Source organism: Callithrix jacchus, chromosome 2 (genome assembly GCF_049354715.1).
Source record: "Callithrix jacchus isolate 240 chromosome 2, calJac240_pri, whole genome shotgun sequence".
NCBI classification, from domain to species: Eukaryota; Metazoa; Chordata; class Mammalia; order Primates; family Cebidae; genus Callithrix; species Callithrix jacchus.
This window is the reverse complement of record NC_133503.1, coordinates 124,602,263-124,620,407: the sequence shown is the minus strand read 5'-3', so window position 1 is coordinate 124,620,407 and position 18,145 is coordinate 124,602,263.

The following is an 18,145-nucleotide window of genomic DNA, read 5'->3' as shown; positions in this document are numbered from 1 at the left end:
GACATAGAGGAATGAAGAGAACAGGAAATATCTGGGCATGTAAATATAACATTCATTTTTTCTATATCTCTTTAAAACATAAATGACTCTTTAAAACAAAATAATAGGGCCAGGTGCGGTGGCTCACGTCTATAATCCCAGCACTTTGAGAGGCCGAGGCGGGTGCATCACGAGGTCAAGAGATCGAGACCATCCTGGACAACAAGGTGAAACCCCGTCTCTACTAAAAATACAAAAATTAGCTGGGCATGATGGTGCGTGCCTGTAATCCCAGCTACTCGGGAGGCTGAGGCAGGAGAATTGCTTGAACCCAGGAGGTGGAGGTTGCAGTGAGTCAAGATCATGCCATTGCACTCCAGTCTGGGTAATGAGAGCAAAACTCCGTCTCAAAAAAAATAAATAAAAATAAAAATAATACAATGCTGTGTGTTTTATATCATGTAGAAAATAAAAACATGATAACAATAGAACTGGGAAAACCAAAGTTTATGATTAAAAGTTTATTTTACTAGATACGAAGCAATCCAATATTAGCTTAAGGTTGACTTTGATAAGTTACTGTGTATGCTATAAACATCATAGCATAGTCCTAAGGTGCTAAAAAAAAAGTTAATAAATATTAAAGCTAATGAGGCAACAAATACATAAAATGCAATCATAAAACATACCCAATTAATCCAAAAGAAGGCAGAAAAAAGAAGTGGAGGGGCAAACTAGATTAACTAGAAGACAAATAGAAAAATAGTATACTTAAACCCAACCATATCAGTATATCATCCATATCAACACATATAAGAAGTCATAAATATTATAAATATGTTACTTGATTGTCATCCGGTATAGTCACTAATTAGTTCCAGCGTTCCTACTTCTTAAATAAGTATTTTATGAACAAACCTTTTCTGATATTGATGTTGTTTGGATGTTTGTCCCTCTAAATCTTAGTTTGAAGGTAATCCCCAACGTTGGAGGTGGGGTCAAATGGGAGGTGTTTGGGTCATGAGAGAAGATACCTCATGAATGGCTTGATGCCCTCCTTGAGGTAATGAGTTATCACACTCATTAGTTACTGTGAGATTTGATAGTTTAAAAAAACCTGGTGCTTCCCCCCTCTAGCTCTTGTTCCTTCTCTTGCCATGTGACCTGCCAGCTTTTTTTTTGTCTTCTACAATGGGAATAAAAGCTTCCTGAGGCCTCACCAGAAGCCAAGATGATGCCAGCACCCTGCTTCCTGTATACCCTGCAGAAACATGAGCCAAAAAATAGACTCTGTTTTTATAAATTACCCAGCCTTATGCATTCCTCTATAACAATGCAAAATGAATTAATACAAACTATAATGATGTTTAAACAAAAATCACATTCAAAATAATTTTTATAAATAAAATGCTTATGTTCTGTTCTAATTGAGAACTACCAATTAGAAGGCAAAAGAATAACTAAGTTTAGAAAAATGCTCAACAGCACTAATCATTAGAGAAATGCAAAACAAAAACACAATAAGATATTAGCGTACCCCATTAAGAATAGCTACTATTAAAAAGACAATAAAAAGAGATGCTAGTGAGCATGTGGAGAAAAAGGAACTCTCATACACTGTTAGTGGGAATGTAAATTCGTATCGCCACTATGAAAAGCGGTATGATAATTTCTCAAAAAACTAAAAATCAAACTACCATATAATCAATCCATCAATCCAACTGCTAAGTATTTATTCAAAAGAAATGAAATTATCATATCAAAGGAATATCTGCACCCCATGTTTTTTGCAGCAATATTCACAATAATAAAGATAAGGAATCAAGTGTCTATCAAAAACTGAATAAAGCGAATGTGGTATACATACACAATGGAAGACTGTCTGGAAAAAGAGTGCAATCACATATTTTGCAGTAGTGTGGATGAAACTGGAGCTTATTATTTTAAATAAAATAAATCAGGCACAGAAAAACAATTATCACATATTCTCACTCATACGTAAGAGCTAAAAAGGTGACCTAGAAATAGAAATTCCATTTGACCCAGTAATCCCATTACTGGGTATATACCCAAAGAACTATAAATTTTTCTATTATAAAGACACATGCACACATATGTTCATTGTGTCATGGTTTACAATAGAAAGACCTGAAACCAACCCAAATGTCCATCAATGATAGACTGGACAAGGAAAATGTGGCACATATACACCATGGAATACTACGCAGCCATAAAAAACAATGAGTTTGTGTCTTTCCTAGGGACATGGATGAATCTGGAAACCATCATTCTCAGCAAACTGACACAAGAACAGAAAACCAAACACCACAGGTTATCACTCATAGGTAGGTGTTGAACAATTAGAACATGTGGACACAGGGAGGGGAGCATCACATACTGTCAGTTGGGGGGGTAAGGGAGGGACAGTAGGGAGTGGGGAGGGTGGGAACAGATAATGAGGGGAGAAATACCAGATATAGGTGATGGGGTATGAAGGCAGCAAAACACCTTGCCATGGATGTACCTAAGCAACAATCCTGAATGATCTGCACATGTACCCCAGAACCTAAAGTACAATAATTTAAAAAAAAAGAGAGACATGGGTGTTTTGACAGAATCACTGTGAATTTTGTGTTGAGAATAGCAATGACTGTTTTGGGGAGGGAAAGCAGATCACTGGAGAGCATCATCAGGTAAAACAGTAGAGAGGCTATTGTAATTACTTAGGCTAGAGAAGATGATCCAGGATGTTAGAAGTGGTGTGGAGGGGGAAAAATGGTCTAATTCTGAGTTTATTTTGAAGATAACACTAATATAATCTACTAATGGACTGGTGTCAAAGATAACAAAAATTTTCCCCCAAACAACTCTGAGAATGAAACTGTCCTTAATTGAGACAGAGAAATTGCAGCAGAAGCTGGTGGGTATTGTGGCTATCAGGAGGTCCTTTTTGGACATATTAATATTGCATATACTTAATCAAAGACATCAAGGAGAGCAGCAGATTGTAGAGTGGAGCTCTCATCAGCCCATTAAGTGCATAGCTAGAACCTGAACTTCCTCCAATAAAAGAATAAAGGTAGCATAAAGATAATCTTAAAAAACTAAAGTGTTAATTTTTGAAGTAATCTTAAAGACCTAAAGGGTTTTAAAGAATATTACAATTTCTAGATATTGAGAATATACACCATTTATACAGTATTACATAGCTGGGCTTAACCTCTATATTACATCTCTATACAATGTGAACATAATATAACTTAGCTGTTTCAAAGTTATAAATATTTTTATGTGAAGACTTATTACAATGAAATGTGCCAACATGTAGAAATTAAACAAGTCATATTTCAATAGAACGTAGAAAAAAATGTTTTTAAAAGATACCTACTACAGTTGACACCTGAGCAACATGGGTTTGAACTATGAAGGTCCACTTATATGTGGATTTATTTTTCAAAGTTACGTCAAGTATGCCTGCCTCTCCCACTCTCCTTCCACCTCCTCCGCCTCTTCTGCCTCTGCCACACCTGCACAAGACCAATCTCTCCTCCTCCTTCGTCTTCTCGGCCTCCTGAATATGAAGAGGACAAGAACAAAGACCCTCAAAATGACCCACTTTCACTTAATGGATAGTAAATATATTTTCTCTTCCTTATGATTCTCTTAATAACATTTTCTTCTCTCTAATTTACTTTATTATAAGAATACAGCATATAGTACATGTAAAACCAGGAATATCTGTTAATAGGCTGTTTACGTTGTCAGCGAGGCATCTGGTCAGTGACCGGCTATTAGTTTTTAAGTTTTGGGGAAGTAAAAGTTATACAGATTTTTGACTGCACAAGGGGTCAGCTTCCCTAACACCCTTGCATTGTTCAAGGGTTAACTGTAGTTTTATATTAACACGTCCGAGTTAAGTACCTTAGAGTGATAAATTCCAAAAAATGTTGGATGTTGAAAGGTTATTGTATTAAATGCAATTTGTATAGAAAAATGCATGCTTCTCTGACAGCTTTCATATATTGTAATAAATATAAAAGCATTTCAAGCATAAAACAAACATAAAATTCTTAGATAAGCATTATTACAAGTACTTTAAAAAGATTATATTGAATTACTCTTTAGGTTTACATATGGTTTAGGAGATACTGTGTTCTTACATGAGAATAAACTTCCAACTCTTAACCATAATTATAGAAGACTTTGTTATAAAACTAGAGGCAAAAAAGTAATAATTAAAAAGAAAAGAAAACGACAACCACTGCAAATGATAGGACCAGGCTTCAAAATACTTTGGAGTAAATCCTTACATGCTTTGATTTGATAATCCCAGAAATAATCATTACATTTAACAACCCTAATGACCAAAATTTAATAATAATAAAGTTTACATCAGTTATTCTTTTTTAAACTCAAAAGGTAAATTAAATTTATGAAAAGTTATTTCTGAAGCCACATGTTTTTAAATGATGTATTCTGATAAAGTTTGAAATAGGGCATTATATTTGGTCACATTCTTCCTCTTCAAATTAATTGAGCAAATTCTACCAATAACAAATCTATCATCACTTCATTAAACTTTACTGCAGTTTTTGATAGGCCAAGCTATTCCCATGTTTTTAATTAACTTTGATGTAACTTGTTGATTTAGAAAGGTTTATTCCCCCTAATCACATCTGATATTCTAATTCATGACAGGACCACCCACAAAGGTTTCTGTTTAACAGGATTGTAAAAAGTATTTTTAAAAAATAGGAACAAGTAAAGGTCATTTGCCTTATTAGTTTTCATCTTTGATAGCAGTTTCTAAGCATAGGGTTTAAATAACACCACTGAAATTACCTAACACCTTAGCCATTTGGGAATTTTTTTCACAGCACTGCCAAGTTCCATATGAAATGTACTTTAGCCTTTCTAGCATGAAGTTGGACGGGGTTTGCTTTTCATGAGTCTCCCATAATTTTACAACATGACTTTTGTCCCTTCTTTGATTTATCAGTGGAATTTGTGACCTAATGAAATTTGTTTTATTTTTTTCATATACCTTCTTCCCTGTAGCATCCATACTTCAGAATGAAAAGCAGTTTGGAAACCTGCTTTCACCTTTGGGCCATAATAATATAAAACAGCTAAAACCTATTTTTCAATCTACCTTACAGTTAAATCTAACAGCCTTTGTAAGAGCCAGTTACCCTCATGGGTGAGCAAAGCTAATGGGCATTGAGGTCAGCAATAGTTCTGTGATATAATTTTTTTACTATGGTTTCTTTGGCCTCAAATATGCTTGTTGTTATAAGATTTCTGGAAATAGGCTTTAAATTAATTTCTAGCCACGGGAAACCTCCTTTACTTTATATTAAATCACATCATCTTTCTAAAAGAAAATACCTAGGGTATGTTTTCTACATTTATTATACTTTTTTTTTTTTTTTTTTGAGGCGGAGTTTCACTCTTGTTACCCAGGCTGGAGTGCAATGGCGATCTCGGCTCACCGCAATTGCCACCTCCTGGGTTCAAGCAATTCTCCTGCCTCAGGCTCCCAAGTAGCTGGAACTACAGGCATGCGCCACCATGCCCAGCTAATTTTTGTATCTTTAGTAGAGATAGGGTTTCACCATGTTGACCAGGATGGTCTCGATCTCTTGACCTCATGATTCACCCGCCTCGGCCTCCCAAAGTGCTGGGATTATAGGCGTAAGCCATCCTGCCCAGCTCATTTATTATATATATTTTTAAGGTCTACTATTTTTCAATTAAGAAAACATCTTTTATACTAAACTATACCTATGTCAAATTGTTCGTTAAATAATTTGACAGGCCCAATGAATGGGAAGAGCCTAACAAGTTGTTGGATACTTAAACTGTTGAAATAGCTACCCAGACATGCAATTAATTGCTGAACAATGTTTTTGTTTGACAACCCTGTAAATAATAAATAATAATTTTAAAATCTCATAATAATCATAAATGGGCTTATAAATGCAAATGAGAATGTTTAGATGAAGATTTTTTTAACCCCTAAGAAGAACATACCAGTTAATCAGAAGCATCTTTCTGCTTATGACTCAAAAATACAGATTTTCAGTTATCTTTAGAATCAGGGCCATGTTTCCAACTGCTTCTGTAGTAACATCCAAATGAAGATTTGCTTGTGAATACAAATTTACATTGTAAGTGTTTAGGTCCACTGCCTAATTTCATTTAGGGCTAAAACTCTAACTTTCTAAAAGGTTTTGAAAAATATTCAGTATTTCAAATTGTTTTTGAGATAGAGAAAATATATTTTGGATTCCTAAAATATTTTTCTTGTATACTTCCAATATTCATAGAGGATTCACATTCAGTTGTCATTACTAAATTAAATCTTACTGATAGTGGATACTATTTTTTATCTTATTTGAATTAATACATATTTCAAAAATATTTTAAATTCTTTACAGAGAAACAAAACTATATGAACAAAGGAGATTTAAAGTCAAATGAATTCAGGGAGAAAAAAGAGAAAACATTTCTCATATGTTTTAACAGTGAGCACTAATTTTGTCACAAAATAGTTACATAAGACATGGATATGTTAAACAATTAAATTTAGATTCTAGCAAATCACCTTTGTATGCAACCTTGTAAATAGTTTTATTACTGACCTTCACATTACCTGGAAACTTGTAAAGTTGAATAACATGAACTAGAAATAATGTTGGGCATGCGTTAGATTTAACACAAAATACTTTTTTGAACACTAACTGCTTAATTCAAGTTTGCTTATTCTAAAGTTAATGCAGTATTGGGCAGAACATCTTAATCTGTTTTATGTAATAAAAGGAAACACTGCACCATTTTACAAAAGTCAAACATCAGATGATGACCCATGTTAAAAGGCCAATCACTTTATAAGCCATAAAAAGAATACAATTGATTATTGATGATGATTTCATTCCTTTTTGAAAATAGACTCAAGTTTATTGCCCTATGTTAATATGCCAGGGTAGAGCAGGCTTAGGTAATTACACTGTGAGTATTTTATCTCTGAATTATTAAACTGGTTTCTGCCTCCCTACACATTAATGTTAGAGGTTAACAGCAATGTTCTATTTTATCCAGTGCTTTACTTCACTTAATGCAATGATGCATGGTTTTCATTAAAGCATGAAGAAAAAGAATTGCAAAAAAAAAAAAGTTAACATCCAACTTCAGGTCAAAATAACCTTACAAAAAAGAATACAATGGTGGTAACAGTCTCTGTCATGTTTAGCTAGGTATACAATGCAGTTGTTAAAAAATCTATATGTTAAATTTTAGTATATCAAAGAGAATATCCAATCATATTAGAATATTTTCAAAGTGACATCTCTAGGGTTGCTTTTTACACATAAATATCTGTTAAAGGTATGAAGTAGATACAACACATTCTACTGCCATTGAATCAACTTTAAAGTTGTGCTTTTACCATTCTAATCAGGTCAATTGCTCAACACAGTGGTTACTGGTAATGATGCTGAAATAAAAGATAGTGTAATTACCTATGCCTATTTTTTGTCTCATTTTAAATTACAAACACTTTATTTAAATTACAAACAATTTATTTAAATTACAAAAACTTTATTCTTGTACGTGTCAAATGAATAAAATCAGTTACTATTTGCTTCTGTCTTTTCTGGAATTATATTTTTCATTTTTAATGTACAACAATAACTTGGTTATCCAGAATGTTTGGACACTGACATTTTTTGTAGGTTGAGGGATAAAATATAATTTCTGCCTTTAGGGCAGAACCTTTCCTATTCTGGCCTTAACTCTGAACTCTGTTATACATCTGCTCACAGTGTTGTGATAGCATATTATTATCATGGCTTTCATAATTTTATTAGTGAACAAATGAAACAGGCAAAAGTAGGACACTGATTGAAGCTGGTTGCCCTCTCACCTACAGCCACTCACTGCTCTGTTTCTATCTTTGGATATTAGTTTTGCCCATTTTTGAACTTTATATAAATAGAATCATACTATATACTCACCATAGGACTTTTGAAACTTTATTTTTTGAGGGCTATATATAGCACATTTTGTTTTATTAACGAGCAGCATTCACATGTATACGAATATTTTAAAGTTTGCTTTCTTAATGAGGTACAAAAATAGTGTTTCAAGTTGTTAACTATTATGAACAAAGCTGGTATTGAACAAGGCTTTCTATGAAAGTTTGTATTTATTCCTCTTGGGGAAAAAATGTATAAATGGAACTGCTGAGTTACAGTATAAATATATGTTTACCTTTATAACAAATTGCCAAACAGCCTTTTCAAAGTGGTTGTACTATTTTATACTTTTGCCAGGAAAGTGTGTTTCAGTTGCTCTGTCTTGCTAAGAGTTGTTCTCAGTGTTTTTCATCAAAGCCATAATAATGGCTCTGATTTACAGTGTTTGCCAATTGCTGTCGTGTAAGTTTTCTCACCATGGCTGATTTCAAGTTACCAAGGTGTTGTCTGTGAAAATAAAGAAACAAGAGGTCTGTATAATCAGCTGTTGGCAGCTAGTACACATTGTCTTGAGCATAGTCTGCAACTCTCAAGTAAAATTTACATAATTTTATGTATACTTCTCATTTTGACACAAGAAATAAAATGACATTGAATTAAGGATCAAGGTGTAATAAAATAATTATTTTATTGCTTCCTCAAAGCTATTTTTAAAACAGGTTTTGAGTGTGTGAAAGTGAACAATACAAAAACTGATGCAGTTTGCTGCCACTGCAGTGATCCACATTAAAAGGACAGCAGTGTTAGCCATCATTGCTTTTTCCGTATGTGTGCAAATGGTAACAAAGAAAGCAAACACCTTACATTTGTATGAAAATAGTTTTGACTTCACTGGAAAAAGGTTTCCAGGACTCTGAGATGTCTATGGACCACACTTTATCAATCATTTATCTACTTATACTGATAATACTGGAAAATTATATTATCTTGGATGTAACATATACTGAGTTATTACGTCTTCTTACAGGTTTTCTTTTGGAAAATGAAACATTTAGAAAAGAGAAGGAAGGAGGGAAATGGTTGATGTAAAAATTAAGTGAATATAATTATACTTTTATTTCACTGTACGCTAACTTTCATAAAGTTATCAGAACACTTTGTTTATGTAAATATTATTAGTAAACACAAGAGCCTAAAAAGCAGAACTAATGAATCTTTACTATCTGCTTAATATCTCTTAGATTTAAATATGGTTTCATTTGAAGTTTATAGTTTGCTAATGAATCATTTCACATACAAATGTAAAAATGTTAAATCTGCTATCTAAATGCAAAATAGAATTAATGAGGAAAAAATATACTTGTACTGACTGTAGAAAAGCAGAAGTCCTATGTAAGGAAAATGACAGACTAAAAAATGGGACTATAAAGTTAAAAAAATTAAATATAATGCTTTTAAAGAAACATCAATTTTTGTGCAAGATGCAGCCAACATATATAATGAACAAAAACTAGAGCAAATATAAGTATTAATAATTTATAAGAAGGAAAAATTTTCAAAGGAAATTTCTTGTTATATTTTGTTATAATGTTATATTTTAAATATAAAAATGTCTCACATTAGAAAATAAACGTAATTGCTACAAAAGATAAAAATATGATTAAATAATCTCTTTACAATGCTAACTTATGAATCAAAGCATAGCATATACTTGCAAGTAAAAAAAGGAATAAAGACTCAGAAATCATTAGTTAAGAAAGATCATCACTTCCTGGGAAAATATTATAAGACTTTCTTTTTAAGTTTGTTATGCCAGTACTATCTATACCAAGACTATTTTGGATTATGAGACAAAAAGGATAATTATTAGGATATAAAACTCAGTGGTTCAGGAAGAGAAACATTAAACCTCAGCAGGACAAAACAAGACAATCCAAAACCAATTAAATTATTTAATTAGATTTGAAATAGACTTTGACTTTTAAAAGTAAGACATCTCAAACATGACCTTTATGAGGTAAATTTCCATCTTAAAATTATCTAAAATAAAGTAATGCAAAGGGCAGTGTCCAGTAATATGCAATAGAAATAATGTAAATTAAAACAATATGACTAGGAACTCCATGAGACCATCTCTGTATATATAGAAAGAGCTCTTCTCAAGAACCAAGTCATTAAAATTATAGGCCATGTTTATTATATATTACATATATATTAGCATCAGTGCTTTTCAAAAATCTTAAAAGCCTCAATGTCAAGGCAAAGGAAAAGAATCAGCAAACTGAGATCTGTGTGTTAAATACAGCTCACCATCTGTTTCTCTATGACATGAGGGCTAAGAGTGTCTTCTACATTTGTAAATAGTTGAAGAGGCAAAAAAATTAATATTTCATGAAAAATGAAAATTATATGAAATTCAAATTTCAAAGCCCATGATAAAAGTTTTAGTGGAACACAGCCATGCCCATGAATTTAGTTTTGTCTATGGCTCCTTTTGCACTGCAATAGCACAGTTGAGTCGTTGCAACAGAGGACAGATGGTTGTATAGCTGAATATATTTACTAACGTTCCCTTTATAGAAAATATTCACCAACCCTTGTTAAAAAAATCAGAGATTATATTAGTAAGAGTATTTTTTAAAATAGTGATCATACTTTCATTATCAAGCTGAAATAATTCTCATAAATCTTCTCTATAGCTGCTTGGCTTAACGTTAAGCCTGAGTTATCATCTAAGTTGCTTGTGTTCCCAAAGTAGAACTGACATAATATTACAACATAATATTTAAGAAATATAAGTGAAAATGAATACATCTTCAGCTGTTAAAATTATTATATATTCAGGCATTGAAGAAGAATTATTTCATTTAAACCTTAGAGCAACTCTAAGGCAAATCTCTATTCTTAATACATAGATGAAGAAACTAGGACTCATAGAAATCAGGCAAATAAATGGTGGCACCTGGATATGAATCCAGTTCAATTCCAGAGACAATGCTGAATTTATTGCATAGATTGTATCAGGTATGATTAGCGGGGTGTTACCAAATACTTCTTTATTGTCTGTCACTGAAGTTTCTCTCTATTAAAGAGAGAGCTACATCCCTCTCATAGAAATTTCAGTGACAGACAATATATATATATATATGCATACAAGGTAAGAATGCAGAATAAAGAACAATCAGTTTTACTATTTTATCAATATTTTAAAATTTGTGTTTTTTATGTTTACATTATACAGCTGAAATTTTGTGACCTGCTGGCCATTTCTTCCCAACTGAAACAATGTCTTCATTCCCAAATATTCATCATTTCCTAATTTTAAAAAGCCTGTCTTTATATAATCTAAAATATCATATTATATTATTTTCCAAATGTTTTAAATTATAAAATCGTCTGTTTTGCAGTATGAGGTTGCATTAACAAAAGGAGGAAGAGGAGGAGAAAGAGGGGAGAGAGAAAGAGGATGAGGAAAATGATGGGGGAAGGAGGAAAAGGGTAAAGGGAGGAAAATTAGCCTGGGACGGTGGCTCATGCCTGCAATCCCAGCACTTCTGGAGGCCGAGGTGGGAGGATCACGAGGTCAGGAGATGGAAACCATCCTGGACAGCACGGTGAAACCCCGTCTCCACGAAAATACAAAAAAATTAGCTGGGCATGATGGCACGCGCCCGTAGTCCCAGCTACCTAGGAGGCTGAGCAGGGGAATCACTTGAAGCCGGGAAGCAGAGGTTGCAGTAAGCCGAGTTCGCGCCACTGCACTCCAGCCTGGTGACAGAGTAAGACTCCATCTCAAAAAAAGAAAAAAAGGAAAATTTCAAATCTCAATGAGTCACAAAACAAGAGGTTTATTTCTTACTTTAGAAAAAGCCAGCCACAGGTCAGCTAGAGCTCTGCTCCATGGGGTTTTTCAGTCCAGAACTCAGGCAGAAGAAACAGTCCTAATCAGAGATACCACTCTGAAGGCAGAGAAAGGAGAGCAAGAAAGTTGGATAATTAGACTTAGATATCTGCCGGATGTAGGATAAGACACAACCGCTCACATTTCGAGGGCTAAATCACATTAGGTGGCAAACCTTCAGTCAGTGTATGGGCTGAACAATTCTCTTTCAAAGAAAAGAATAAGTGCCAACAATAATTTAGTCTACCAGACTGCTGTTTCATATATACCATTCCACATTTTGAGGTAGAATATTACATTCATCAGTAATGACCTTGTCGATCATTAATTCGTTTACTACACAGAATTCCATTGTAAGAAGGACAACTCGTTTTTGTTGGTTGTCATTAAAAATACCCACAACTAGTAGGTTATTATACATATCTGCCTTTGTACACATGCAGGAGTATCTATTAGATAGATATCTAAAAGTTAATGTCAGGATACGAATTTCTGATACCTAAAATGTGAATATCTTAAATATTACCAAACTGCTCTCTTGATTTGTTAAATTAGTGTTTCTTATTATTTATATTTTCTGGATTGTTTATATAGACTTTTAAATTTTTATCAATACGATGAATATGATATGTCTATCTAATGAGATTGTTTTGTTTTTTGCAAGTTGCTTATTTCTACATTTCCTTGTGGTATTTGTCTTTTCTTTTTTTCTTTTTGGAACTTTCAATATATTCTAGACACTACTGCTTTATCGTTGAGTGTTACAATAAATGATATTTTTATTATCCTTTTGTATTATATGTTACATTATTGTATACATTTTGTATTATATCCTTTTGTATTTGTATTTTGTATAGTTCCATTTGTTATGAAGAATTACAAAATATTAATTTAGTAAAATTTACTAGTCTTTTCTTTTGGCATATGTAGAAGAGAGTGTCTTTTGAAAAAGTATTTTATTATTCTCTTTTCAAAAGCTAATATCTTGTATTATCTTTTGAAAGTTCTAAAGTTATACTTTAGTTTCCAGTTTTTAATCCATCTGAAATAAATTAGTCTGTATGTTCTGAAGTATAATCTTATTTTTCTCTTGTTCTGTAAGAAGGAATAATTGCTGAACACCATTTATTAGTCTGCCCCATTTAGATATCAAAGTTGTATTAGCATAAAAAAGATCTCTACCTTTTTTTCAGTTCTGGTGTCTATAAAAAGTGATTATTTGATTGTTTGAATTTTGACAAGTACTTTTAAAATCTTTTGGTAAACAAAATTTGAATCCAAATTTAATTTAATGAAGGATTTGTGATTTAGTCACATTCTCTATTTCATCTAGAGTCAAACTTGACAGTTTATATATTTCTAGAAAAAGTAAACATTTCTTCTACATTTTCAAATTTAGTAACTGAAAGTTGGTCATGAACTTTTAATAATTATGTCGTCTTCCATTATAGTTCACATATTTTTACTAATATTGAACTCAGTGTCTTATTTCTTTCATTCTCTTATGAATCTTGGAAAATGCTTATCTATTTTATAAAAATTAAGAAAACCAACTTACATTTTATTTCATAATTTTCTGCTCTTTTTTTCTTCTTGAACAAGATTTATTTTGTTATTTTTCTAATTTCTAGAATTGAATATTAACTTTGTAATTTCTACTAGTATTTCCACCTTTATTTTTCACTAATTTATGAGCATATTTTAAAATTTGTAAATATATTTTTAATTTCAGTTTTTTTAGTGTGGTTAATTTATAATTTATTTGAAATTGAATTGACATAACTATGGTTAAAAATTGTGGTATATATGATGTCAACTATTTGAAATTTATTTATACTCTTTATATATTAAAAATAATACATGGTCAATGTTTTAAGTGTTACCTGTAGTACTCAAAATAATGTACATTTTATATATATGTACACAGTAAAATTTGTTAATTTTGTTGAAAATTTTCTATGCTAATAAATTTATTTAATGTCTGTTTTTATATGCTTCAAAGCAATATTATTTTATGTATAGTACAGATTTATAATAATGATTTTGGCTTCTTTTAGGAGCATTTATTTAATTTAAATTATTATTTCATTTTATTCCTATTAATCGTTTTATCTTAAATTCTGGCTTCTCTGGTGTTAAAGTTGATAAAGTTTTTTTGTTTATTATTTGGTAAAAATTCTTGAGTTCGTAACGAAACTCAATCATTTATTAGGTAGATGACTGGGGAAATTACTTAAATATTCTATTTCTCATTTTCTTCATCTGAATTATAATAAAATAAAAGAAAAACTATCTCAGAGTTGCTCAGGTAACTACTAGGTTAATGTATAATAATTGCTGTCCATAGGTTAATGAATGGCACCTAGTTTACTATTAAATAAATACTGGCGAGGGAAAGACAGTATGATAATTCACAAAAGCAAGCTAACATTCCAATAACGGAATTGCTGAGTTGAATGATAATTCTGTGACTGCAAGGAACACTAATGTTTATACAACTGTCAGTCCACCCAGTGGTACAACTGGTTCTGATTCAGTCTTCTGAACCTTTTTGCTTTTCACTTTTTTCTATTTCTGAATTTCTTGTGTGTATGTGTATGATCTTGATTTTGAGGAGGGATTGGGGATTAGGGAAGGAGTCGAACCAAGACTTGAAATTAAGAGGATTTTCATCTTTTGCATCCAACAAGCAGAACATAATCTGTGTCCAAAAGTGAACTTGAGTCAGGAATGAAACAATTTCAGCATAAACAAGCACAAAAATTTAGTCTGCTGGCAGACTGAAGCAAAAAAGTCAAGATGGAATACAATGAATTCCAACACAATGGGGCACCAGGCTTTTCGGCCTCGTTTTAAATTTTGTTTCGGTTTCGTTTGTTTTTCTTTAGAGATGTGCTCTTTCTCATGGGACTTGAAGTGGAGTCGTCTTTGTGCTGTGCTAGTTTTGCCATACTCATTTCAGGTATTATAGACATATGTAATGATGAAAATATATGAACCGTGGCCTTTTTCATTCTTTTTACTTGTGATGCAATTAAGTGAAGAAAAAATAAAAGCAGAGATTTACTATGTATCAGTGCCTAGCTTTTTGTTATAAAGTTTTCTTTGTCTAGTGTTCTTTTGCTATAAAATAGACTCTAGTACACCCTAGTAGGGAAAAAATAAATTTAAAAATTAAAAACATATTTGGCTTATTTCTCACAGGAGCAATCCTTTTATATCATGGCTATTTAAAAAAATGGTCAGTTTCTGAATTTTTTTTTGTATATTTCTGGAATCATTATGAGTAAAAGTTTGTTAATTTATTTTACTATTTAAAAGATGTTATTTTACCATGTGTTAGCAAGATGAAACTGTATGGGTAGCTTGTTTGTTTGTGTCTTTGTTTTGCTTTTTGTTTTTGTTTTTTTAGTTGTAGATCACAGCGGGGACATTTTTGTGACCGTACACATGGCTGCAGCATTACAAACTTTAAAAAAATGTTAGAAAAAGACACAAGGGGAAACATTTCAAAACAAAAGATAAACAGTTACACCTTGTTTTCAATGTGTTGCTGAGTGCCTCAACTTTTTTCATGTTTTTTTTTTTTTTGGTGAATTTCAGATTTGAAGGAGTGTCCAAACAGGTTGTGTGCTGGAGTTCCTTCAAGACAAAAACAAACCCAGCTTGGTCAAGGCTATTACCTGTTTCCCATCTGTAGTTACTGGATGAAGTCATGTACATGACCATTCTGTAGCAATAAATGTGCCAATTCTACTACAAAAAAGAAGAAGAAAGAAAGAAAGAAGAAGAAGAAGAAAAGAAGAAGAAGAAGAAGAAGAAGAAGAAGAAGAAGAAGAAGAAGAAGAAGAAGAAGAAGAATCTTCAAACTGCTTTATACAGTGGCTTAACTAATTTACATTCCCACCAATAGAGTAGAAGCATTCCTTTTTCTCTGCAGCCTCACCAGCATCTGTTGTTTTTTGACTTTTTAATAGTCATTCAGATTGCTATGAGATGGTAGCTCATTATAGTTTTGATTTTCATTTCTCTGAAGATTAGTGATGTTGAGAATTTTTTTAGGTGTTTGTTGGCCACTTCTTTTGAGAAGTGTCTGTTCATATCTTTTACCCAATACTTAATGGGGCTATTTGTTTTTTGCCTATTCAATTGTTTTAAGTTCCTTATAGACTCTGAACATTAGACCTTTGTGGAATGCATGGTTTGTGAATATTTTCTCCCATCCTGTAGGTTGTCTGTCCACTTCACTGACAGTTTCTTTTGCTGTGTAGTTCTTTAGTGTAAATAGGTCCCATCTGTTAATTTTTGTTTTTGTTCCAATTGTTTTTGGGAATTAGCCATAAGTTCTTCACCATGGCCAATGTGCTGAAGGGTATTTCTTAGATTTTCATCCAGAATTTTTATAGCTTTATTTCTATTATCTGACTTTTAATTGATATTTAATCATCTTTTCATATTGCTTGTAATTTTTTCCCCATCCTCTGCCTTCTGTTATATTTGACTTTCTATATTCCCTATATTTTGTCTGATTGGTTGGGGCCATAAATAGTCTTTCTATTATTTAATCTTAAATTGACTAATATTTTTAAAGTATTAAATTTATCTATTAACATCTAAATAATTCTTTATAAACCAATAATTATTATTTCTATATTCATCTGTATGAGACAAATAATTCTTTATAAACCAATTATTATTTCTATATTCATCTGTATGAGACAGCTTATTTGACTATTTTCTAACCATTATTATATTGTTAAGAGCTTTTGTTCCATCTTTTTATTAAAATGCATATATAGACACATCACTACTTTTTCCGAACAGGTGGTTATGAACTTATTTTACCAAGTTCTGTCTCTGTCGTTTTTCTTGTGTCCTTCTACTGCTTTTATTTATTTATTTTTTTAATTTTTTATTGGATTTTAGGTTTTGGGGTACATGAGCAGAGCATGCAAGACAGTTGTGTAGGAACACACATGGCAGTGTGCTTTTCTTTCCTTAAATAGTGGTTGAGTGGTGCTATACTCAGAGGGGCTCTCTGTGTGGTAAGGTCTTTATATTTGCATTTTTAAACTGTATTTCTCTTCCCTGAATGAAAGTTTTATGCTAAGCATAAAACTCTATATTGGCTGTTATAATCAATTGTTTTCAATATCCATTTGCGTTCATTATAAGAATGCTGCTATTCTAGTAGATGTTAACTATTTTTCTCTCTGAAAGTTTGGCTATTTATTTTGCAGGCTATCCCTCAGTTTCATTCTAACATTCCTATGTTTAAAATGTATCCTGATCAAAATGCCAAGAACACTTTCAGCCTGAGGATGAATAACATTCTTAATTATGTAAAACTCTTATCAATTATATAATTAAATATTGTATTTTCCCAATCCACTTCCTTATCTCATTTTGAAAGTGCTTTTAAATAGGTGGTAGAACTTCTTAATCTATCCTCTTAATTTCTCCTTAATTAAAACTATTTTTTAGGCTTACAACAGGAGATTTTTATGAACTCCTCAGCGTTAGCTTCCAATTTACTAAATTCCCCTTTGAATCCAAAGAAAATCAATTTGTCCATTTTATTTTCTTAGAAAAATTTAATCCTTTCATCTGAAAAAAATCACTTTTAATTTTTTCATTTGTCTGTTCAGTTTCAAAATGTCTTTTTTATTTTGTATTAGAAGTTATAGCTGATTTATTATTTGAGAATGTTTATCATATAATTCAATAAATTTACTGTCATCTGAAGATAATTCGTGTTTTAATGATTGGTTTTGACATATGCTTCTTAGGACAAGATTTATGTTTTATGTTTCTTAGAAAAAGATCTAATGATACATTTTGAAAGGTAGATTTAAAGCTAACTTTGTGAGGCTCAATATTTGTTACCACTGCTTGTTCATTTCTCTGTCTCTCTCTAGGTTTTGGTAACTATAAAATCAGCAAAGATTGTCAATAGTGGTGTTCGTTTTATTTTTATTTCTTTTCTTTTCTTTTTTTTAAATGTGAGGCAGCACCATAGTCTGACTTGATGTATTTTTTATACCAACCACATTTTGCCCTGCCCATTCCACTTACCTTGCAAAAGAAAAGCTCACAGTCACCACTGTCTAACCCCACAGGCCGAACTCAGCTGCAGTTCCTGCTTTTGATTTTTGTACTGTCCATGATTAACAAATATTTTTATTGTACATAAGCCCAGTCAGTGTTTTTTTTTAAATATTTTATTACTGCTATATGTTCTGAGGAAATTTCATTATTGGAACATAAACTCACTATTGCCATTATGGCC